Source organism: Schistocerca piceifrons, chromosome 10 (assembly GCF_021461385.2).
Source record: "Schistocerca piceifrons isolate TAMUIC-IGC-003096 chromosome 10, iqSchPice1.1, whole genome shotgun sequence".
Classification (NCBI taxonomy): Eukaryota; Metazoa; Arthropoda; class Insecta; order Orthoptera; family Acrididae; genus Schistocerca; species Schistocerca piceifrons.
In genome coordinates this window covers 108,294,011-108,320,649 of record NC_060147.1, presented here as the reverse complement: position 1 = coordinate 108,320,649, position 26,639 = coordinate 108,294,011, and positions in this window count along the sequence as shown.

Sequence of the window (26,639 nt, the reverse complement as noted above, 5' to 3'; positions counted from 1 at the left end):
TTACAAAACACTCGTTCGACCTATACTTGAGTATTGCTCATCAGTGTGGGATCCGTATTAGGTCGGGTTGACGGAGGAGATAGAGAAGATCCAAAGAAGAGCGGCGCGTTTCGTCGCAGGGTTATTTGGTAAGCGTGATAGCGTTACGGAGATGTTTAGCAAACTCAAGTGGCAGACTCTGCAAGAGAGGCGCTCTGCATTGCGGTGTAGCTTGCTGTCCAGGTTTCGAGAGGGTGCGTTTCTGGATGAGGTATCGAATATATTGCTTCCCCCTCCTTATACCTCCCGAGGAGATCACGAATGTAGAATTAGAGAGATTCGATCGCGCACGGAGGCTTTCCGGCAGTCGTTCTTCCCGCGAACCATACACGACTGGAACAGGAAAGGAACGTAATGACAGTAGCACGTAAAGTGTCCTCCGCCACACACCGTTGGATGGCTTGTGGAGTATAAATGTAGATGTAGATGTAGACAGTAATCGTTGACTCTTCAAGGGATTTTTTAAGGAACCATTGCATGGGGAGCGATCAGGATTATAGGACGCGTCCTCAAGTGCCTCCCACTTGAGTTAGCGTAACTTCTATGTTACGACATTTGCAATATGGGAACGTGCGCTATGGTGAAGCAGCGACACCTCCTGTCGCAGTTTTCCCGGACGTTTCGCCTTAATTTCTCCCCATACACATGCTTCATTCTCGGACTAATATCTACCGGTGTTTGTACTTCCGCAGCCAAGAAAAAAATAACAGCAAGTTGGTTCCGTTTGAACGCATTTTGTAATAACGTCGCCATAGCACACGTTTCCGCATTTACCGCACGCACGTCGGAAAGACACGAATGCCACACTAATTCCTTACCTACACGTCGGTGCTTATACACCGGCATCGGAGTCGCGCTACGTTTCACATACGCCGCAGCAACGCCCTTAAAACAATGTGAATCTTTATTTCGTAGGACACATTCAAATGGACCAACGCGCACTGTATAAGGGAAAAATTCAACGATTCAGCACGCATTGTGCAGTTACGGTCATAAGATTCGCAACTCAAGCAATTGTCCGCGTGCCGCGCGGGATTAGCCGAGCGGTCTCACGCGCTGCAGTCATGGACTCTGCGGCTGCTCCCGGCGGAGGTTCGAGTCCTCCCTCGGGTATGGGTGTGTGTCTCTGTCATTAGGATATTTTAGGTTACGTAGTGTGTAAGCTTAGGGACTGATGACCTTAGGAGTTAAGTCCCGTAAGATTTCATACACAAAAAAAAGAATTGTCCGCGTAACTCACAATCGTTGAAGACTAATAAGGGGGGGGACACGAAATTGGGATCTCAGATTTACTTCAGACTTTGTTCACTTTTAGTAGTCCATTAACACAACATAATGTGCAAGTAGTAAGGTGTAATTCCCTGCCAATTCCGAGAAGTTTTACGTATCTATTCTGTGGCTTATAGAGGGTGGTCCATTGATCGTGACCGGGTCAAATATCTCACGAAATAAGCGTCAAACGAAAAAACTACAACGAACGAAACTTGTCTAGCTTCAAGGGAGAAACCAGATGGCGCTATGGTTGCCCGCTAGATGGCGCTGCCATAGGTCAAACGGATATCAACTGCGTTTCTTTAAGTAAGAATCCCCATTTTTATTACATATTCGTGTAGTACGTAGCGCCATAGCGCCTACTGGTTTCTCCCTTCAAGCTAGACGAGTTTCGTTCTTTGTAGTTTATTCGTTTGATGCTTATTTCGTGAGATATTTGGCCCGGTCACTATCAATGGAACATCCTGTATATCTGTGCGTAGGCGCCGGACATTAAAGTTCATGGTGGTCAGGTGTTTAGCGTCTGAGCTCCGTCAGAGGAACGTGATCCGACATCTCTATTTTTTTCTTCATCTCTGGTAATATTATTTAATTTATATGACGTTTGAGAGGTCATACGATTTTAAAAACAGCTTGCATGAAGTTTTAGTGAATGTCATGTTCTTTGACTACTTACTATTTTCAATTAAACTTAATTATTAGAGCAAACATTTTTATAACTATAGACAACCTAACGAAGTAACGGGTAGAGTTTTCCTGAAAATGTATGCCTATCGTGATTTGCGGAATCCCTTATACGTGGAATCTGGTAAGGTATCTGGAACTACTTTGCACCTCGACACTTCGAGCTGCAGGCATAGAAGCAGGCCCCATTTGGCAGTTAACGTGCGTAGCGGTGAGACGTCGCTAGTGTAGCTAGAACGAATACTGTAGGTGCAATTTTTTTAAATATCACAGAATTTACATTTGTACTATAAAAATGAAGATTTGACCTATAGACGAAGCGTCTCCTCATACACATTCGTCTTACGAAGCTCGAACGTTAACCACTCGACCACCACGAGCTGTAACGTCCGGCACCTACGCACTGACACGCCTGTTACATAATAGACGCGTAAAACTTCTCTTGCGAATTTTTCGGAATTGCCAAAGTAGTGTAGCTTACTACTAGCACACTGTGTTGTTTTAATGGCCTATTAAAGGTGTACGAAGTTTGAAGAAAGACCTTCATCACAACGTTGTGTCCTCCATTTGAGAGCTGAAGATATCAAAGGTGCTCTCATTGGAAGAGGAACTGAGACCATCGTTAGTGATAAGGTATAAGCATTACTCTCTCTAGCATTCCTCACAAATGCAAACGTAAGCATGCCTTTATACTAACATCCATTGACTACTACAAAACACTAGTGACAGATTTGGGACGTACTACTGTCTATCGCGGAAATGAAATTCCTCGAGGCTCTTATTAAATACAAAACTCACTGTGAAACGCCGGCCGGAGTGGTCGAGCGGTTATAGACGCTTCAGTCTGGAACCGCGGGACCGAAATGGTCGCAGGTTCGAATCCTGCCTCGGGCATGGATGTGTGTGATGTCCTTCGGTTAGTTAGGTTTAAGTAGTTCTAAGTTCTAGGGGACTGATGACCTCAGATGTTAAGTCCCATAGTGCTCAGAGCCATTTGAACCATGGGTCACGTCGTCCGTAAACAGCCCTTTTCAATCTTCTACAGGCATGTTCGATAGGATTCATGTCTGGAGAACTTGCTGGCCACTCTAGTCGAGCGATGTCTTTATCCTGAAGGAAGTCATTCGCAAGATGTGCACGATGGGGGGCGCGTATTGTCGTCCATGAAGGCAAATGCCTCGCCAATATGCTGCCGATATCGGAGGATGGCACTCACGTATCGCACAGCCGTTATATCGTACAGCCGTTATATCGTACAGCCGTTATATCGTACAGCCGTTACGGCCCCTTCCATGACCACCAGCGGCGTACGTCGGCCCCATGTAATGCCACCCCAAAATAGCACGGAACCTCCACCTTGTTGCACTCGCTGGATAGTGTGTCTAAGGCATTCAGCTTGACCGGGTTGACTCCAAACACGTCTCCGACGATTGTCTGAAGGCATATGCGACACTCATCGGTGAAGAGAACGTGATGCCAATCCTGAGCGGTCCATTCAGCATGTTGTTGGGCCCATCTGTACCGCACTGCATGGTGTCGTGGTTGCAAATATGGACCTCGCCATGGGCGTCGGGAGTGAAGTTGCACATCATGCAGCCTATTGCGCACAGTTTGAGTCGTAACACGACGCCCTGTGGCTGCACGAAAAGCTTTATTCAACATGTTGTCGTTGCTGTCAGGGTTCCTCCGAGCCATAATCCGTAAGTAGCGGTCATCCACTGCAGTAGTAACCTTGGGCGGCCTGAGCGAGGCATGTCATCGACATTTCCTGTATCTCCTCAGCGTCCGAACAAAATCGCTTCGGTTCACTCCGAGACGCCAGATACCTACACGCACGGTATTGACCGTCTAGGCATGATTCAACTAGAGAGAAAATGAGCTGTGTACCTCCTTCCTGGTTGAATGACTGGAACTGATCGGCTGTCGGACCCCCTCCGTCTAATAGGCGCTGCTTATGCATGGTTGTTTAGATCTTGGGTGGGTTTAGTGACGTCTTTGAACAGTGAAAGGGACTGAGTCTGTGATACATTATTCACAGTCAACGTCTAATCATCAGGAGTTCTGAGAACTGGGCTGATGCAAAAGTTTTTTGATGTGTGTATAACAGACACTTACCTCGACACTTTAAAAAATTTTTATATCGAGTCCACTGATTCCCCTTTTCTTGCATTTGACTCGCCTTTTTAATACACTAATGTTTTTGTGAATGTACTTGCTTTTGCTTGAAAAGGGAATGTGTTGATAATTCTTGTCGTTTGTGGCTCATATTTAGCGACGACTGTGTAACTGGTTTCTTCAGTGTTGAGTAACAATTTTATTGCTTTCGGCTATTTATTATCACGTCTGAGTGGTTCTCCCTTAAGCTAAAGTTGTGGTGGGTTATTTTATAGTTTAATAATATAGGTATTACATTCCATATAGGTTTCCTACGTTCCACATTTACTGATTTGGATGAAAAGTATATTGAACAAAACTCTGCTTCGTTGGGTAGATATACGACGTCTTTCGGCACCAAGCCAGATTTTCTGGTGTTTACTAGCAATTTTTACTATTGAAGGAAAACGACATTATTCAATAAATTTCTGTACGCTACAAGAGAGTAGTAAATAAACTGTCCTATAATGCATCGTTTCGTATATCCCAGGGCCCTTAGGAAATTAAGTAATCACGAATGTGGTGCATTGTTTTAGTTATTGTCGATTTTTATGGCGCTACACTAGGGTGACCAAATTATTTTCGGTGAAAACCGGGACACATTCACCCGGGTGCCAATGGACACCTCATTCCACATGTATCCAGGTTTCTTAATTTTAAATATTAATGTTTTGTTGATACATTTTGTTAACCCGATTATTATAACTAATAAGAGGATACAAAAGATTGATATAATCTAGATTATCTGTATAATTAATGACATTTAATAAACGTATACAGTAATAAAAAAATTATTACGATTTTACAAAATTTTACAGCCATTCAACTTTTAATCAATTAATATTAACATGAGCTTTAATATTACTGAGCACTTGCAGATGGAATTTCTTGGAGAAAAGGGTATTTTTCACTGCATCCAGCCTTCTTGATCATGTCTTTGAGACACAGTGACAAAACTCGGCACAATCCGTTTTGTAGTTGTACAGGAGCTGCAGGATTACTTCAAGAGAGTCCACCTCCATTCCGTTTCTTTCATCAGCCCACTGGACATTCATGAACGAAAATATTCTTTCCACATTGGCATTATGGGCTGGGATTGCAAATAAATACATTGCAATTATTACCAACTCAGAGTAATGCTGAAGACAGTCACAGCTTTTAAAAAAGCTCACCCACTTCTCATGACATTCCAATGGTGTTTTTTTTTTTCATCATTCCACTTGTGAAGACTTCTTCAACAAAATTTGTCAGTATGCCGAACTGATCAAAGAGAATGGAACCATCGATTTCAATCTCTTTACTCTTCAAATAAGAAACTGTCTTTTCAACACTTTCCCATTTTGGCACTCTCTTCAGTAACATCCAATCAAATACCGGCGATGAGGGTAAATATATTCTACACAAGTGTCATAAAACTTGTTAACTTCTTCTCTAAAACTCCTTTCCGCTGCTTCTGATACTTCTGCTCTTTTAAGGACAGATTTAACATTAAAAGAAATGAACTGCTGTTCTCTCCCCTTAGCAACAGTTTCCAGAGTATTTTTCAAAACATCATTTACTTCTATTACACTTTCCGCCCTTCCCTCAATTTCCTTTATCCCACGGTGCAAAGTGCTAAGCTGACTGTGAATGAACCATAAGTAGGCTTCACTTAAAGGGTTACTGAAAAACTGAACCAATATTTTGGGGGCTTTGTCTTCATTTAGGAAAAAATCTTTTAACGGTTCAAACAGGCGAATTAGTTTTTCATCTGCTGGAAACAGTGATAACCAGCGAGTTTTCGAGTGACACATTACATTTGTATATTCAGTTCCCACGTAATCACAGAACTCCTTAAGCCGCTCTGTTCTAACACTATATATGTAAAAGTGTGAGTATACCTTCATGACGATTGTTTCAACATCACAGCTTAAACTGTCAGCAGATGTCTGCACGCTATTGTGTAAAACATGTGCAGGGCACCCTATGCCTTCAATGTTTTCATGCAACGTTGCCTTTAATTTGGTAAATACGTTGCATTTGCCTTGTCTTTTTAAACCACCAAAGTCTGGGTTGGTGTTGTCTCCACAAAATGCCAAACGTTTCTTTTTCTCAAGATCAAACATTTCCATAGTATTCATACAAAATCTTGAAATGTCGTCAGATGTTTCATTAGGTAGGGAACTCACCTTCAAAAGTTTGGTCTGAATTCCCTGATTAATATCGAAAAACTGAACAACAAACGGAAATATTTTAGTGGCCTTATGATTGCTGGCATCAGTGGATATCCCGTAGAAAGAAGACTTTTTGATGTATTCAAGGCTTTCCTTTACACTCTGGGGAGCAATAACTCCTTTCACTAAGGCTGACACTTTAGTTCTTGCTGAACTAAACTTTTTTGCAATGGAAGACTCATCAAACATAATGCTGTTAAGCTTATTAGTACAATCACTAGATCTATAAGTTTGGTGATGTTTTACCATATGGTAGGCTAGTGTAAGCTCGGCTGCTCGAACTTTCGTCTCTTCGTTTGACTGGTCTTTCGAAAAATAATTTTGTAGAGTTTTACTGCAGCTCGGTGCAACTGTATCTGTTAATGTGTTTCTTTGACCTGATGTGATCAACTATGTCGGAACGTCCACCATGACTTATACTAAAAAAAAACAGTTACATACGGAACACTCTGCTTCGTAATCAAAACGACCTTTCTTAATGAAATTCCATTGCTTGGAATGACAGTCACTGAACTTGCAGGCACGTTTCGGCATTGCGTTTCACAGTACTGCAGCAATAATACCACTAATATGAGAAAAAACTATTGCAGTTTGTCTGACAAAACATCAACTACTACACTGTTCTGACAATGAGTGTGTGAGTAAGTGGCGCGACAATCGGACGGTTTCATAGCTCTGTTACAATAATACAACTTACTACTTGTTGGCCAAAGTACCGCTCAAAGTAAATTATTGCCTGGTGTATCAATACTGATACTGTGATTACTAGTATGGGACAATGGAGGTTATAGACAAATAAGCTAAAATATATTAATTTCTTGTGTTGTATTTCCTTTAATATAGCGAAATCCCAAAAATTTGAGAAAGTTTCACGAAATGTATTTAAAAACTGAATTCCAGGACTTTTGAGCGTCCCGAAACAAATTTTCGGGACGCCGGAACACGATGATGAAAACCGGGACAATCCCGGTTTTCCGGGACGTTTGGTCACCCTACGCTACACTCATTCCCTTTCGTAAAAATCTATTTTAAGATCATTGCAAACGTTTGTATTCACATTCATTCGATATTTTATCCAGAAGTATCGCTTGCTGGCCGTTTGGGGCGCTGCTATCGCTTTAAACGGGACGGAATGTCGCGACCGTTATGTTAGACTGCAACGACGTTGTTTCTGCGCACGTCAATATTCGTTTGTAATTTAACAGTCAACTGTGTACTCAAAAGTCGTGCCGAAGTTATTTTAAGATTGGAATAATTTGTTTACTTGTAAAAAAAATCAGTCTTAATTTTTTTTGCAGTTTGTGGCGAAATACCAGAAGCAGTACATATCCGGCATTGTATGCTTTTTGAGTTTCGCTGTGGTAGTAACGCAACAATTACTACCAGAAAGTTTTGCGATGTTTATTACATTAGACGTTTACAAATGCCAAAGATGGTTTTATGAGTTCAGATCCGATAACTGATCTTTCTGTCTCGTACCGTTCAGGCAGAACAACAACTTTAGACAATGACATTTTAAGGGCGGAAGTGGAAACAAATCCGTGTAAGAGAATCGAGGAATTGTCGAGCGCCCCAACCAACCTTGATCGACTATCCGGGAATATTTGGAGCAGATTGGTAAAGACAAACAAAGCTAACTGCTCCACCACATGCAAGTTATTCCTTTAGCGGCACAATACAAAAGCGTTTCTTGAACGCGTGATAATTGGAGATGTGCATATGGATCGTTTATGATAATCCAGGATGCAAAAGATAGTGGCTCTCTACGAATGAATCGCCGCGAAGTACAGTGTGACGTTGGTGCCAATTGTTACGTTATATACAAAAAATTACATATATATATTTTATATATTTTTATTTTTAATTTATTAGCATGAATTTTTCTTTTGTTAGTACATGATTCTTTCTCTCAGGGATATTGTCTTTTCTTGTCACTTTTACTTACGTGCGTAAGTAAATATGAAACGGGTTCTTGAAGGGCCGCTGTTATTCATGTACCAACTTTAGATTTTGAACGTGATGACTAAAATATAGTTGCCGTTAACTGAATTGAATGTAATTTTGTTAATTTCCATTTATTGATTGCAAAGCAAGGCTCGAGAGAATTTCGATTGTTGCCGTGGAGCAGCCAAGATAAAACTTACTGAACTCATAGAATCTGTATAATTTAAATAATGAACTTTAACGTAAATTAATTATCTGTTGCAGTTTAAAAAGGTTCTTACAACCAAATCTATCGCATTTACAGTTACTGTTAACACTGAAGAATAAATTAATTCTTCGGCGCGTAATGGCCGACCAGAGGCTGCATCGGAAGAGGAGCTTCTCGCAGCACAAATTACTGAAAAAATGCTTATTAAAAATAAGTAGCCACTGCGAGCATTTGAGGTGACAACTATTACAAGGAAATTCATTTTTTGATAACAATAATAAGTTTATTATTGAATAATACAGAATAAAAAAATGGTTCAAATGGCTCTGAGCACTATGAGACTTAACTTCTAAGGTCATCAGTCCCCTAGAACTTAGAACTACTTAAACCTAACTAACCTAAAGACATCACACACATCCATGCCCGAGGCAGGATTCGAACCTGCGACCGTAGCGGCCACGCGGTTCCAGACTGTAGCGCCTTTAACCGCTTGGCCACACCTGCCGGCAATACGGAATAACTTACATAAAATATGTGTAGCCGCTCAATGGCTGCCTTCTGTATAGCGAAACAAAACAGTGTGTGTACCATAAAATACGTCCTTCCTCCTCTGCCGCACAATCGCGTCTCTTTCGATCCTTATTTATTTTCATAGACATTAAATAAAGATCCTACTCTTAAATTACCGCTGCGTATCAGTTGTTTCAAGAACATTACCTATATCTTTTACACTAATTATAAAATACTCTAACTACGGTTTACAACCGATAAAAATGTCAATATTTATGTCACGTACCGTCACAACAGATAAGCCAGGTTTACACCTCACAAAGGCGCTTTTGTGTGTTTGATGGACTGACACAGCGGTCGTTCATTTTTAAGAGCTGAAACTTGGACAATGTGCGAATGCAGACCTTTACTGTGAACAACTGGATCGAGTAAATCAGTCTTTAATTGAAAAATGGGCAGCGACTGTCCATTAAGAAGAGGCGTTATTCTGCAACACGATAGTGGAAGACCGCACTGTGCAAGACGAACGCTGGAAAAAGTTAATGAATTTGGGTGGAAGGTATTGCTTCACCCATCATACTCACCCGATATTGTATCATCGGATATCCATTTATTCGAATCGCCACAACATTTTCCAAGTGATAAAAAATCTGAAAATGTGGATACGTCCAAAATGCCATCTGCAGATATTTTTCTCAGTAACCAATAGATTTTTATGGATTCGGCATTGAGATATCGATAGGGTGTTGATAGCAGGGTGTAATTAGATCATTCATTAAAAATGAAATTTTTTTGACACATTACTTTCCGGTCCGCCTAATACACAATATAGTTCACACACGACCCTATCTCTGCCGTGTCAAAGTTTGTATGCAACCCCTAAGTCACTACAGCACCTCTGTGGGGAGTAGTTCCTCTAGCAGCCACAAGGAGGCACAGCTGCAGGAAATGAGAAGTCTGGCTTTCCTCGTGACGTTAAAGACCGGTCGCTGATCCCTCGCAGCTCATTCAAGTCTAATGTGTTTACCAGGGGCATCCGCTTAACTCTCGTCTGCTCAGAATCACTTCCTCAACATCTCGCCTCCGCGGAATACTACGAAGCCGGCAGAAGAACGAGCAACATTTTGAGTAATTGCAAGTTAAACACGCTGGCCGTAAATTATCTTCACAACTTTGGAATTTACTACATTTCAAACTGCCCAGAAGAGTCATTCAATAATTAAAGGCACAAACATACAGTGATGATCTAAGACATAGTCTCTACGTCCATACCTACACTTCGCTAGCCAGCTTGCGGTGTGTGGCGGAGGATACCTTGTGTGGAGTCGGGCAAAATACCGTGGCCGGTAAATGCGCAGTCTGCAGGGCACACTTGGGGAGAGCGACAGTGGTGGGGGTTATGGGCGGGCACTGTAGGGGAAATGCCGAGCGCTGGAGGGGGAGTGGCGTTCTAAACTGATGGTCTTTTTTTTGTAAATGTTACACTACCGGTCATTAAAATTGCTACACCGAGAAGAAATGCAGATGATAAGCAGGTATTCATTGGACAAATATATTATACTAGAGTTGACATGTGATTACATTTTCGCACAATTTGGGTGCATAGATCCTGAGAAATAAGTATCCAGAACAACCACCTCTGGCCGCGATAATGGCATTGAGTCAAGAGCTTGCATGGCGTGCACGGGTACAGATGCCCACGCACCTTAAGCACGATACCGCAGTTCATCAAGAGAAGTCACTGGCGTATTTTGACGAGCCAGTTGCTTGGCCACCATTGACGAGGCATTTTCAGTTGGTGAGAGATCTGTAAAATGTGCTGGCCAGGGCAGCAGTCGAACATTTTCTGTATCCCGAAAGGCCCGTACAGGACCTGCAACATGCGGTTGTGCATTATCCTACTGAAATTTAGGGTTTCGCAGGGATAAAATGAAGGGTAGAGCCACAGGTCGTAACGTCCACTGTTCAAAATGTCATCAATGTAAACAAGAGGTGACCGAGACGTGTAACCAATGGCACGCCATACCATCATGCCGGGTGATACGCCAGTATAACGATGACAAATACACGCTTCCAATGTGCGTTCACCGCGATGTCGCCAAACACGGATGCGACCATCATGATGCTGTGAACGAAACCTGGATTCATCCGAAAAAATGACGTTTGGCACTGGTGCACCCAAGTTCGTCGTTGAGTACACCATCGCAGGCGCTCCCGTCGGTGATGCAGCGTCAAGGGTAACTGCAGCCACAGTCTCCGAGCTGATAGTCCATGCTGCTGCAAACGTCGTCGAACTGTTTGCGCAGATGGTTGTTGTCTTGCCAACGTCCCGATCAATTAACTCAGGGATCTAGACGTGGCTGCACGATCCGTTACAGCCATGCTGATAAGATGCCTGTCATCTCGACTGCTTGTGATACGAGGCTGTTGGGCTCCAGCACAGCATTCCGTATTACCCTCCTGTACCCACCGATTCCATATTCTGCTAACAGTCATTGGATCTCAACCAACACGAGGAGCAATGTCGCGACACGATAAACCGCAATCGCGATAGGCTACAATTCGACCTTTATCAAAGTCGGAAACGTGATGGTACGCATTTCTCCTCCTTACACGAGGCATCACAACATCGTTTCACCAGGCAACGCCGGTCAACTGCTGTTTGCGTATGAGAAATCGGTTGGAAACTTTCCTCACGTCAGCACGTTGTAGGTGTCGCCACCGGCACCAATCTTGTGTGAATGCTCTGAAAAGCTAATCATTTGCATATCACAACATCTTCTTCCTGTCAGTTAAATTTCGCGTCTGTCATCTTCGTGGTGTAGCAATTGTAATGGCCAGTAGCATAAGTAGGGCTCCTTCACACCCACACTTGCATGGTGATCATTCAAAAAAATCTGTCACCTCAGCTTTGGTTAGTATCTAAAAAGAATTCCACCGAAAATGCTGCAATTTATTTTCGCCTTGTTTGTCAACCATTTGCAACTTCTACAGAAGCGTCATGAGTGGCCAATTTTGGGTAAAACCGACACATTCTCTTGTTGCCATATTAAAACTTTCTTCTTTTACCAAAATACAGCCTCGATTATGTCATCGTCGACCGGATAAAAGGTGGCAAACACTGTCGGCCTCTCCTTCTGAACAGACGAATGAACTCGCCCAGCGCTTTGGACGAAAATTCGTCATTGCGCGTCAGCCAACGTATCCTGCACAGCCTCTACACTATCACTTCGGCCCTATGCTGGTCCACCCGCTAATAGTTGTCAGTAAGCTCCCCATGGGCTCGAATCTCTCTAATTTTATCTTCATTGTCTTATCGCGAAATATATGAAGGACGAACCAATACGTTCGTTGACTCTTCTACCCTCGAGAGCCAAAGAAACTGGTACACCTGCCTAAAATCGTGTAGGACCTACACGAGCAGGCTGAAGTGCCGCAACATGACGTCGTATGCACTCGACTAATGTCTGAAGTAGTGCTGGAGGGAACTTCCACCATGAATCCTGCAGGACTGTCCATAAATTCTTAAGAGTACGAGGGGTTGGAGATCTCTTTTGAACAGCACATTGCAAGGCATCCGATATATGCTCAATAATGTTCATGTCTGGGGTTTTGGAGGCCACCGGAAGTGTTTAAACACAGAAGAGTGCTCCTGGAGCCGCATTGTCGCAATTCTGGACGTTTGGGGTGTCGCATTGTCCTCGAGAAATTGCCCAAATCCAACGGAATACACAAAGGACATGAATCGATGCTTACGTACATGTCACTTGTCAGAGTCGTATCTAGACGCATCAGAGGCCCCATGTCACTCCAATTGCACAAGCCCCACACCATTACAGTGCCTATATAAGCTTGAACAGTCCCATGCTCACATCCAGGGTCCATGGATTCATTGGCTCCATACCCGTACACGTCCATCCGCTCGATACAATCTGAAACAAGACTCGTCCGACCAAGCAACGTGTTTTCAGTCACCAACAATCCAATGTCAGTGTTGACAGTCAGTGTTGGCGCTGAAACTTGTTGATGGCCCAGCACTGAAATCTGCAGCAATTTGCGGAAGGGTAGCAATTTGCGAAAGGGTTGCGCTTCTGTGAGGTTGAACGATTCTCTTCGGTCGTCGTTGGACCCGTTCTTCCAGGACCTTTTTCCGGCCGCAGTGATGTCGGAAATTTAATGTTTTGCCGAATTCCTGATATTCACGGCACAGTCGTGAAGTGGTCGTACTGGAAAATCCCCACTTCATTGCTACTTCGGAGATGCTGTGTCCCATCGCTCTTGCGCCGACTGTAACGCCACGTTCAAACTCACTTAAATCTCGATAACCTACCATTGTAGCACCCGTAAACGATGTAACAACTGCTCCAGACACTTGTCGTCCTATATAGGCGTTGAGAATGAGATTTTCACTCTGCAGCGGAGTGTGCGGTGATACGAAAGTTCCTGGGACATCAAAACTGCGTGCTGGGTCGAAACTCGAACTCGAGGCGTTTCCATTCATGGGCAAGTGCACATTCCTCTGCAGAATGAAAATGTCATTCTGGAAACATTCCCCAGGCTGTGGCTAAGCCATGTCTCCGCAATGTCCTATCTTCCAGGAGTGCTAGTTCTGAAAAATTCACATAACAGCTTCTGTGAAGCTGTGAGGACGGGTCGTCACTCGTGCTTGGGTAGCTCAGTTTGTAGGGCACTTGTCCGCGAAAGGCAAGGTCCCGAATTCGAGTGTCGGTCCTGCACACACTTTTAATCTGTTAGGAAGGGCCATATTTAGGCGGTGCAGACCGCAGCGCCGTATTCTGCCCGTTTACATACCTCTGTAGTCGAATACAGATGCCTATGCCTGTTTCTTTGGCGCTTCAACCTACAGGGTGGTCCGTTGATGGTGACCGGGCCGAATATCTCACGAAATAAGCGTCTAACGAAAAAACTACAAAGAACGAAACTCGTCTAGCTTGAAGGGGGAAACCAGATGGCGCTATGGTTGGCCCGCTAGATGGCGCTGCCATAGGTCAAACGGATATCAAATTGCGTTTTTTTTTAAATAGGAATCCCCATTTTTATTACATATTCGTGTAGTACGTAAAGAAATACGAATGTTTTAGTTGGACCACTATTTTCGCTTTATGATAGATGGCGCTGTAATAGTCACAAACGTATAAATACGTGGTATCACGTAACATTCCGCCAGTACGGACGGTATTTGCTTCGTGATACATTACCCGTGTTAAAATGGATCGTATAGCAACTGCGGAAAAGGTCGATATCGTGTTGGTGTATGGCTATTGTGATCAAAATGCCCAACGGGCATGTGCTATGTATGCTGCTCGGTATCCTGGACGACATCATGCAAGTGTCCGGACCGTTCGCCGGATAGTTACGTTAGTTAAGGAAACAGGAAGTGTTGAGCCACATGTGAAACGTCAAACACGACCTGCAACACATGGTAATGCCCAAGTAGGTGTTTTAGCTGCTGTCGCGGCTAATCCGCACATCAGTAGCAGACAAATTGCGCGAGAATCGGGAATCTCAAAAACGTCGGTGTTGAGAATGCTACATCAACATCGATTGCACCCGTACCGTATTTCTATGCACCAGGAATTGCATGGCGACGACTTTGAACGTCGTGTACAGTTCTGCCACTGGGCACAAGAGAAATTACGGGACGATGACAGATTGTTTGCATGCGTTCTATTTAGCGTTGAAGCGTCAATCAGTAACAGCGGTAACGTAAACCGGCATAATATGCACCATTGGGCAATGGAAAATCCACGATGGCTGCGACAAGTGGAACATCAGCGACCTTGACGGGTTAATGCATGCAGCGGCATTATGGGAGGAAGGATAATTGGCCCCCATTTTATCGATGGCAATCTAAATGGTGCATTGTATGCTGATTTCCTGCGTAAGTTCTATCGATGTTACTACAAGATGTTTCGCTGCATGACAGAATGGCGATGTACTTCCAACATGATGGATGTCCAGCACATAGGTTGCGTGCGGTTGAAGCGGTATTGAATAGCATATTTCATGACAGGTAGATTGGTCGTCGAAGCACCGTACCATGGCCCGCACGTTCACCGGATCTGACGTCCCCGGATTTCGTTCTGTGGGGAAAGTTGAAGGATATTTGCTATCGTGATCCACCGACAAAGCCTGATAACATGCGTCAGCGCATTGTCAATGCATGTGCGAACATTACGGAAGGCGAACTACTCGCTGTTGAGAGGAATGTCGTTACACGTATTGCCAAATGCACTGAGGTTGACGGACGTCATTTTGAGCATTTATTGCATTAATGTGGTATATATAGGTAATCACGCTGCAACAGCATGCGTTCTCAGAAATGATAAGTTCACAAAGGTGCATGTATCACGTTGTAACAACCGAAATAAAATGTTCAAGCGTACCTACGTTCTGTATTTTAATTTAAAAAACCTACCTGTTACTAACTGTTCGTCTAAAATTGTGCGCCATATGTTTGTGACTATTACAGCGCCATCTATCACAAAGCGAAAAAAGTGGTCCAACTAAAACATTCATATTTCTTTACGTACTGCACGAATATGTAATAAAAAATGGGGGTTCCTATTTTTAAAAAAACGCAGTTGATATCCGCTTGACCTATGGCAACGCCATCTAGCGGGCCAGCCATAGCGCCATCTGGTATCCCCCTTCAAGGTAGACAAGTTTCGTCCTTTGCAGTTTTTTCGTTTGATGCTTATTTCGTGAGATATTTAGCCCGGTCACGATCAGTGGACCACCCTGTATACATAGGTGATATGCCTATTAACATGACAGTTGATTCTAAAATATTTCTGGTTGCTGATGACACTGGCTGGTTAGTGAAGGACGCTGAGTGCAACGAAGGCAGAGAATCAAATAGTGCAGTGCAAGAAACACGTTCATGGCTTACAGAAAATAAATTGATGCTAAATCACAGTAAGAGTCAGTTTTCAGTTTCTAACTCACTTTTTAACTAAAACTGATATTTTGATTACCAGAATGAGCAAATGATTAGTTAGTCTGAACAATTCAAATTTCTGCGTGTTCGGATAAATAATAAACTGTCATGAAAAGCACTTATTCAGGATCTTGTTGAAAAACTGATTGCTGATTTAGTTTCCATTAGAACAGTATCTGGAATAAATGAGGGTCTAACATGGAAATTAGCCTGGTGTCCATATTTTCATTCGCTACTGGCATATGGAATAATATTCTGGGGTAACTCTTTCCATTCGCAAAAGGTAATTTTGGCTCAGAAAAGAGCAGTTAAAACAATATGTGGTGTAAATTCGCGAACCTCTTCTCGACCTCTTTTCAGGAATTCTGACATTATCCTCTCGGTATGTATTTATTCGAATCTTCCAGTTCTTCCTTCCCTCTTTGTCCATCTCGTCCTCCAACTTTTAAACTTTTAGTTTAATCTGGTGTGTTGCAGATTTGCACCAGTGTAGTCTTTCAGAGGCTGTTGTGAGCGGTCGTAACTACGGCCGTGTCAAAAGGGAGCGGCAAGGTTCTCTGCCCGAAAGCTCATACAGTCAAAACTCGTTTCTTTCTGCCTCTAAATAAATTGTAACTTGATATTTAGGGGGTGCTTTCTAATTATAACTTTAAATCTGTTTCTTTAAAAAAAATGCTTTTAGGCACTATTAAAGTGAATAAAATTCCAACTTGTTAAAAGGAATTTGTTATGGTGCTCGCTTATTTCCAAGTCCCTATCGATCTTAGTGCTGAGTTTTCACTCTGGCGGCGCTTTGACGTTAGGCGGTAGTTTCCGTGTGTGATCGCTGGCCAGAGCTTAGCTGGAGGCGTGTGAGGAGGAAAGAGGTGGCTGCCTTGGCGTAAAGACAGTTCGGCTCGGCTGGGGTTGTTTGCGTCTGGACGCCGAGTGGGGCCCTATGGGAAGACCGGACCGTGATTTTACGGTTAATAGTGTGGACAGCGGCGTGGTGTGCCGTTTAACCTGATTCGCAAGGGGAGCAAAATCTCGCCTGTTGTAGTTTGTCGCCGGCCGAGGTGGCCGAGCGGTTCTAGGCGCTACAGTCTGGAACCGCGCGACCGCTACGGTCGCAGGTTCAAATTCCGCCTCGGGCATGGATGTGTGTGACGTCCTTAGGTTAGTGAGGTTTAAGTAGTTCTAAGTTCTAGGGGACTGATGACCTCAGCAGTTAAGTCCCATAGTGCTCAGAGCCATTTTGTAGTTTGTCGAGCCTGAGTTTGAAATACCTTCTATGTGCGGCGGGATGTCATTTCGTCCTCCTGTCTCTCCGTCGCTGGGACTGCTATCCTCGTTTACCGTCCCATGGATGTATATCGATGGGCTACGCTGTTCTCCATATTCTACTAGACTCTGGTGATGGAAGTGCGTCGTTCAGCGGCACTTTAGTGTGGGTGCTTTATGTTTGATCTTCAAGTGCATAGTCTTCGAGTGGCACTCCTTAGAGTTTGCCTTGCGCAGTTAGACTGGAGTTTATTCCGCTTTCCGCCAATGAAGGTTAAGCTTCATTCGGCCCTCCGTACGACGCTTGGCACCTCAGCAGGCGGGTCGGAGCAACCTTCGCCACTAAACTGAGAGGTCTTGTGTTTTGCATAGTGTTCATGAATTGTTGTTTTCGTATTAAGTTGGCTGAGGTTTCTTATGGATTTCCCGGGATTTGGTCTGTTGTCCGGCCCGGGCTGGGTCTCGTTATTTTAAAGGTCGGTCCTTGTTTTGGCTTAGTAGTATTTTGGGTTTACTGCCTGGTGGTTCTGGTAGTACGCCGGGTCGCCGTGGTTGTGTTGCATTTTGTATGCGGCTGTGTGCTCGGAGCCGTGGAGTACCATTTGTGTGAACTGCTTCACTGGCGAGTACTGATCGGGCCATTCTTCGTCCTCTGCTGTATATTATTTTAAAGTAACATTATAACTTAAATGATTTAATTCTTCTTGCGTTAATTGCAACTTGGGTACTGAGAAATTCAATCTGTTCATTACTGGAAGACCTCAAGCTCATAGTCATATGATGTGATTTTCTTAAATTATTGTATATTTATGTGATGTTATTGTTTTGGTTAATTTGCCGATCACTGGTGTACTGTTCCAAGTCCAATGTTTCAGGTAGCTATTACTTGGATGGAAGGCGCGGAACCGCAACCGCCTGGTGCCTGGTGTCCGTTGTTTGTTTTGGTGCACCAGAGTTAAGTATTGTGTTGCCTCCTCCCTTGCGGACCCGTCGTGTTTTTCTCATAAACATGTCCTTCAAGACATTTTAGTTAATTGTACGCAAGTATTTTTTTATTTCTTACATTGGTAAAATTGTTCGGCCTTCGTTATGCACACTGTCACAGCGGACTTGATGTGCCATTATAATTTCTTAAGCTCCATTGTGTGTGCCCTTTGTGATACATATTGTTTATCGATTAAGTATGGCAATTATAATGTCTCATATATCATGATGTACGTGTGTAATGGTGCAATAAATGGGTGATTGTTATTTCTGTTTTGGCGCCCTTTATGCCTCCTTTCTTGTCCCTATTGGTACGCTGTCCTTGTGTTGGTAGCCCACATCAGAATTTGATTGTGATTTCATCAGTTACTCCCTGGTAACTACTTCCATGCTTACATAGGGTTATTAAATGTGTTAATGTTCTTGATGAATCGCTAGTAAATAAAATAAATTCCTAAGAATATTCTTTGAAAATAAATCACAGTTCAATGAGCAGTATTGGACATATCTGGGATGCCTTGCAACGTGCTGTTCAGAAGAGACCTCCAGCCCCTGGTACTCTTACGAGTTTACGGACAGCCCTGCAGGGTTCATGGTGTCAGTTCCACCCAGCACTACTTCAGGCATTAGTCGAGTCCATGCCACGTCTTGTTGCGTGCTCCCGGGGACCCCACACGATGTTAGGCACAGGTGTACCAGTTTCTTTGGCTCCTCAGTGTATGTGCAGTACAACTAGCGTCAGCCACAGTAGGCCTGTGCCCGCGAGTGCGGTGTGCGGACTTTTGCCACGCCGTACATTTGCCACGATTTTACCTGCTCCGAAGGGTTGGGTCCCTTGTCTCCCCCTCCTCCTGCTCCTCTTCACTCGCCGTCCGACCCGCAGTAAAGCTACTTACTGAGCCTTTCCGCTGGATTTCTTAACATAGGACCAGAATCTCTATGGATTTCTCGCCACATTTCTAGAGAGAGTTTCGTTGTGGAAACTATTAAATGCAGCTCGCATTGAAATCCGCACCAATTTCGAGCCACAGTAAAACTTCGCCAATCTTGGAAATTTTGCGCTCGTCTAAATTATTCGGTGCTCCTGCAGCACCATTCTGTCGTGTTTTGTGTACCATGGGGTATTAGTTCCGTCTGATATTAATTTAATTGGTATGAATCTCTTGAGTGCTGTTAAAACTATTTCTTTGAACTTAGCCACATATGGTCTTCACTTACATAGTTTGGAAGGATTGGAGAGTGTCTCTTAGAAAGACTTCAACCGAATTTTTAGTTGCTTTTAAAAATATATATATTTCGCGTTTAGTTTTGGTGAATTTGTTTGTTACGGAATTGAGCCTTGCTACGACTGTGTGTTCACTAATCCCTGTATCGATCGTGACGCTCAGGATTATTTGTGACTAAGAGGTCAAGTGTGTTTTCGTAACCATTTACAATTTGAATGGCCTCGTGAACTAATTGTTCAAAATAATCTTAAAGAAAGCATTTAGAACAATTACGGAAGTTGTTTTCTATCTACAATAGGATCTGAAAAATGTATTTTTGTCAACATACGGAAGGTAGATTGAAGTCACTGCCAACTGTAATTGTATGAGCAGGGTACCTATTTGCGATGAGACTCGAGTTTTGTTTGAAATGTTGAGCAACTGTTTCATCTGAGACGCAGGGTCGGTAAAAGGAGCCAGTTATTAATTTCTTCCGGTTGTCGAATATAACCTCTGTCCATACTAAGTCACAGGAACTACCTGCTTCAATGTCGCTTGTGAGCTGGAACACACATTACATTATTTTTCCTTAAGTAGTTCTTCTTGTTTCTGTTGTAGTAGAGATCATTACAATTACGGCTTTTCCCTCCAAAACCGAGGATGCTTTCTCTGTGACCCTGTAAATACCAGAGCTAAACAATGTAGAACAACAACGTACGTTACGAGCATAGCATTCTGTATTACTTCATTTCCTTATTTCTAACATTTTAAAATTGTACGTCGACTTTAGATGACATGTCAATCATAGATGTTATTATCTCTGTTCTTGAACGTACTTTCAGTCATGTTTTGAACATTGTCCAGCTACACTTTATTAACTAATGTTTTACCGCAAGGGATATCGGATTTTGAGTAAATTAATATGGAGTATGTCGTCCTTCTTTTCAATCATTCACATACCCATTTCTGCTTTCCTTATTGTCTTTTGGGCATGCAGTTGTAGTACTTAAGGTAGGCACAAATGCAGCCATCAAAAAGAAGTGATTAGCGTACATTCGCATTCCGTTTACAGCGTTCCTTTCTTGTTGCTCCCATGGCGATGGACTGTTTATATCGCAAACAGTAAGCGTGAAAGGAAGGTACCGTACAGACAGAGGGATCTATATTTATACTTGGCAGAACTGATTATATGCTGACATAATGATCGGGATTGCTTTTGTTTCCCAAAAGTTATAAATATTTCGATTTCGGAAAAGAAGCTCTGTTTTAGCCAAGATGTCGAAGAAGAAGGTCCCTTACGTACTGGTTGTATCGAGTAAGACGTGGAGACGGCGGTTTGAAAGCGGACAGAAGTAGTACGAGGAAGGGCGTCCCTTACCTGAGGGATCGCTACCTGGCGAAGGGGTAAGTGTGGCAAATGTCCGGCATTCGCCAGTGCTCGTGCCTCGTGCTGCAGCCGCGCTACGGCGCCCCTCCCCCCCCCCCCCCCCCCCAGCCGCCTCCCGCTGGGTGAGAGTGCGCCCGCTGCCGGAGCTGTCTGTGCCAGTGTGTCGGTGGCCCACATACGGAGGAGCGGCCGCCTCGCCAGATGGCCGTGGGCCACGCACGCCCGCCCTTGCGTGTCGCAGGTCCAGGCCGCCGAGCAGAGTCAGCCAAGGGCGCGACAGCCCCCGGGCCTTCCACACCGCTCCTCCCGCCTGCTTCCTGCACTGCTGGTTGTTAAAAACTGCGGCGCCGCACACAGGCGGAGCGGAGTCGGCACATCGTCGGTGCTGGCTTCGCCATCGTCACCAGCGTTATAATCCAACTGGTCAATGGCCCTATTTTCAGCGCGAATCGCAACACACGATACGCTCAAACAATCGGGGTACTCGATACATGTAAACACCCAGAGTATCCGACACATTAAGACAACAACACTGGTCAACCGCGATTTATTTTCAAAGAATATTCTTAAGAATTTATTTTACTTACATGCGATTCATCAACAACATTAACACATTTAATCACACTATGTGAGCATGGAAGTAGTTGCCAGGGAGTAACTGATGAAATCATAACCAAATTCCTTTTAACAAGTGGGAATTTTATTCACTTTAATAGATAGGAACTGCTTTCACACCGTTAAACAGCAGGGTACGCGTTACGGAAAATGAAGCGTATTTAGTTTTTTTAGTATTTTAACAAAGTTGCAACTTTAAAGACACTCTAGGTAAAAAAAATCGACCCACCACGAAGGAATTGGTAAATGCGATGTTCATGTCTACATCTACATTTACATCGTTACTCTGCATTTCACACTTAAGTGCCTGGCAGAGGGTTCATCGAACCATCTTCATACTACTTCTCTACCATTCCACTCTCGAACGGCGCGTGGGAAAAAGAAACACCTGAATCTTTCCGTTCGAGCTGTGATTTTTCTTGTTTTGTTATGATGATCATTTCTACCTACGTAGGTGGGTGTCAACAAAATATTTTCGCATTCGGAAGAGAAAGTTGATGAAAGTTCTCGCCGCGAAGAAAACCGCCTTCGCTTCGGTGACTGCCACCCCAACTCGCGTATCATATCAGTGACACTCTCACCCCTATTGCGCGATAACACGAAACGAGCTGCCCTTCTTTGCACTTTTTCGATGTCCTCCGTCAATCCTACCTGGTAAGGATCCCACAACGCGCAGCAGTATTCCAGCAGAGGACGGACAAGTATATGGGTTTGTCTCATCTTCTAAGTGTTCTGTCAAATGGTTCAAATGGCTCTGAGCACTATGGGACTCAACTGCTGAGGTCATAAGTCCCCTAGAACTTAGAACTACTTAAACCTAACCAACCTAAGGACATCACACACATCCATGCCCGAGGCAGGATTCGAACCTGCGACCGTAGCGGCCGCGCGGTTCCAGACTGTAGCGCCTAGAACCGCTCGGCCAATCCGGCCGGCAGTGTTCTGTCAACATAGCGCAGTCTTTGTTTCGTCTTCCCCACAATATTATCTATGTGGTCTTTCCAGTTTAAGTTTCTCGTAATTGTAATTCCTAGGTATTTAGTCGAATTGACAGCCCTTAGATTTATGCGATTTATCGTATACCCAAAATGTATTGGATTTCTTTTAGTACCCATGTGGATGACCTCGCATTTTTCTTTGTTTAGTGCCAATTGCCACTTTTCGCACCATACAGAAATTCTGTCTAGATCATTTTGTAATTGGAATTGGTCGTCTGATGGTTTTACTAGACGGTAAATTACACCGTCATCTGCAAACAATCTAAGGGGGCTGCTCAGATTATCACCTAGATCATTTATATAAATGAGGAAGAACAGAGGGCCTATGACACTACCGTGCGGAACGCCAGATATCAATTCTACTCTATGATTTACCGTCTATCACTACGAACTGTGACCTCTCTGAAAGGAAATCACGAATCCTGTCAGCTGAGACGATACTCCATACGCACGCAATTTGATTAATAGTCGCTTGTGAGGAACGGTATCAAAAGCCTTCTGGAAATCTAGGAATATGGAATCGATCTGAGATCCCTTTTCGACAGCACTCATTACTTCATTGCACAAGAACGATATTTTCTGAATCCGTGTTGGTTAAGTATCAAAAAAAATGTTCAAATGTGTGTGAAATCTTGTGGGACTTAACTGCTAAGGTCATCAGTCCCTAAGCTTACACACTACTTAACCTAAATTATCCTAAGGACAAACACACACACACACACACACACACACACACACACACACACACACCCATGCCCGAGGGAGGGGTTAAGTATCAATAAGTCATTATTTTCAAAGTGATTCATAATGTTCGAGTAAAGCATATGCTCCAAAATCCTACTGCGAATTGAGGTCAGTGATATGGGCCTGTAATTCAATTGATTACTCCTATTTCCTTTCTTGAATATTTGTATGACCTGTGCTACTCTTCAGTCTTTAGGGACAGACCTTTCGTCAAGAGAGCGGTTGTATATGATTGCTAAGGAAGGCGCAATTGTGTCTGCATACTCTGAAAGGAACCTGATTGGTATTCCATCTGGGCCGGAAGACTTGCCTTTCTTAACATGTACAGACAAACAAATGATCGCACTTTCAGAAAAAAAATGATTTATTCGAGAGGAACAGCTTCGCATATTCAACAGATAAATAACGCGTCGATCCACCTCTGCCCCTTGCGCAAGCAGTTACACTCATGCTCATAAATCAAGGATAATAGCCGAATGTGGTGCCACACAACGTGGCACTACACAAAACTGGCGTTAATAGCATAGGCACATAGGGAACACACACTACACAGATCTGTAAGTCCACGGTATTGCTGATAAGTTGAGAAAACCGTCCCAAAACACATGTGCTACAACCCGCCACTATTTCCTGCGCATGTACCCCGACATCAATACAGGATATGATTGCCAAGCACACATTCACAGGCTGCACAACGGGTTGGCATACTCTGGATCAGGTGTTCGAGCAGCTGCTGGGATATAACCTCCCATTCTTGCACCAGTGCCTGTCGGAGCTCCTGAAGTGTCCTGGGGGTTCGAAGACGTGCAGCGATGCGTCGACCGAGAGCATCCCAGATGTGCACGATGGGGTTATGGTCTGGAGAACAGGCAGGCCACTGGATTCGCCTGATATCTTCTGTTTCAAGGTACTCCTCCAATATGGCAGCTCGGTGGAGCCGTGGGTTATCATCCATCAGGAGGCAGGTGGGACCCACTGCACCCCTGAAAAGGCGGACATACTGGTGCAAAATGACGTGCCGGTATACCTGACCTGTTACAGTTCCTCTGCCAAAGACATGCAGGGGTGTACTGCACCAGTCATAATCCCATCTCACAGGACATTAAGGGGTTGGCATCTGGTTCCTGGTTCACGCCAGATGAAAACCTGGCGAGAATCACTGTTCAGACTATAACTGGACTCGTCCATGAACATAAACTGGGACCATTGCTCCAATGACCATGTACTGTGTTCTTGACACCGGGCTTTACGGACTGTGACCAGAGGTCAGTGGAACGCACCTTGCAGGTCTCCGGGTGAATAAACCACGTCTGTTCACTCGTCTGTAGATTGTGCGTAGACAACTGTTCCAGTGGCTGCGGTAAGGTCCCGAGCAAGGCTACCTGCAGTACTCCGTGGCCGTGTGCAGGCACTGATAATGAGATGTCGATCTTCTTGTGGAGTTGTACACTGTGGACGTCTCGTGCTTTAGCGCTTGGGCACGTTTACTGCCTGCTGGAATCGTTGCCATAATCTTGAGATCACACTTTGTGGCACACGGAGGGCCCGTGCTACGACCTGCTGTGTTTGACCAGCCTCCAGTCTCCCTAGTATTCTATCCCTCATAATGTCATCAATATGTGTTCTTTGGGCCATTTTCAACCCACAGTCACCATTAGCACGTCTGAAAACGTCTGCACACTTACTCGCTGCACCGTACTCTCACATGCACCAACACACCTTTGCGTATGTGGACTGTTGCCAGCGCCACCGTGCGACGACCGCGGGTCAAATGCACCGCATGGTCATACCCCGAGGTGATTTAAACTCGCAAACCGCCCACCAGAGCGTTGTTTCACCATGTATCAGCACTATGCTTAATTTATGAACATGAGTGTATTTGCGTTATCATTGATTGACAGAGTTGTTGTATGTGCTCCTGAGCAATATCGTGCCAAATCCTACCCAACTGACGCGTTAGATCGTCAAAATCCCAAGCTGATTGGAGGGCCCTGCCCATAACGCTCCAAATGTTCTCAGTTGGGGAGAGATCCGGTAATCTTGCTCGTGAATGTAGGGTTTGGCAACCACGCAGACAAGCAGGAGAAATTCTCGCCGTCGCGAGCGGGCATTATCTCGCTGAAATGTACACCCAGTATGGCTTGCCATGAAGGGCAACAAAACGGGGTGTAGAATATCGCCGTCTTACCGCTGTGCTGTAAGTGTGCCTCGGATGACAACCAGTGGGGTCCTCCTATGAAATGAAATCGAATGGTACACCAGAGCATTACTTGTCGGACAGTGTGGCACGCGACAGTCCGGATGGTTATCCCACCACTGTCCGCGGCGCCTCCAAACAATTCTCCAGCCTTGAATCTCATTGACTGGAGTATAATATTATCTTCAGTGATGAGTCCCGCTTCGAACTGAGCCTGTATAACCAGAGAGTCTATTCTAAAAGTGGATGTATCACATCTCCTCCTTGAAGAGTGGACGTACTCGTATTTCAACCAAACTTGGTATACGTATCGCTTCCTGTCTGGAAAGAATCACTGTGGGGTTAAGATCCACCTACCTTTCAAGGGTTGGAGGTGAGAGTGAAAAGACATTGTAGCTCAGCACGCCCATATACCCGGGCTACATTCATCCGGTACTGACAACGAGAGTACTTAGCGACTTGCATCAAATTTTACACATCATTTCAAACCCTTAGGAGGCTCACTGACGCCCCCCCCCCTTCCCTCCCCACAGAATGATGGAAGCAAAAACGGTTATCGCCTACCACATTCTCAGGCATTACGCTTTAGTTCATTACTTCTTCAGTACTAACTACAGTCCAATATATTTTTCAGGTAGTATTCACATGTCACTGAATGTATTTGCAAAATTATATCATTGTACGACACGTAGTTTAGCAGATATACCACCACAAATGTTGAACTGCGTGAAAACGAAAGTGCAGGGCGACTTTCGCTACAGATAAAGGAGAATTATGTGTACAAATATGTGTGATATGTGTTAAATATAGATGAAACATGGGTACACCTGGGCAAAGCTGTGGCTGAAAAGCTCCTCTTAACCTACTGTATCGATTTCAACCAAACTTGTTGCACATATAACTTAGTATCTGCAAAGCAGTTCTGTGGTGGTGAGGCCCACCGACCTCTACTGGGTTCGAGGTGATAACGTGATGATGGAGAGAGAGAGAGAGAGAGAGAGAGAGAGAGAGAGAGAGAGAGAGAGTGGATGAAGGGGTTGGGTAGACCAAGAAGGGGAAGGAGCAGATAGACAGATAGAGGGGGAGGAGGAAATACATAGAGAAAGGGAAAACGGAGAGAGGAGAGAGAAGGAGATGGAAAAAAAGGGTAGTTGAACGGAGAGAGAAGGATACGGACAGAGAAATAGAAGAGGAGGAGATGGACAGAGAGATGGGTGAAGAAGAGATGTATGGACAGAGGGTGGAAGAGCAGATGGACTAATAC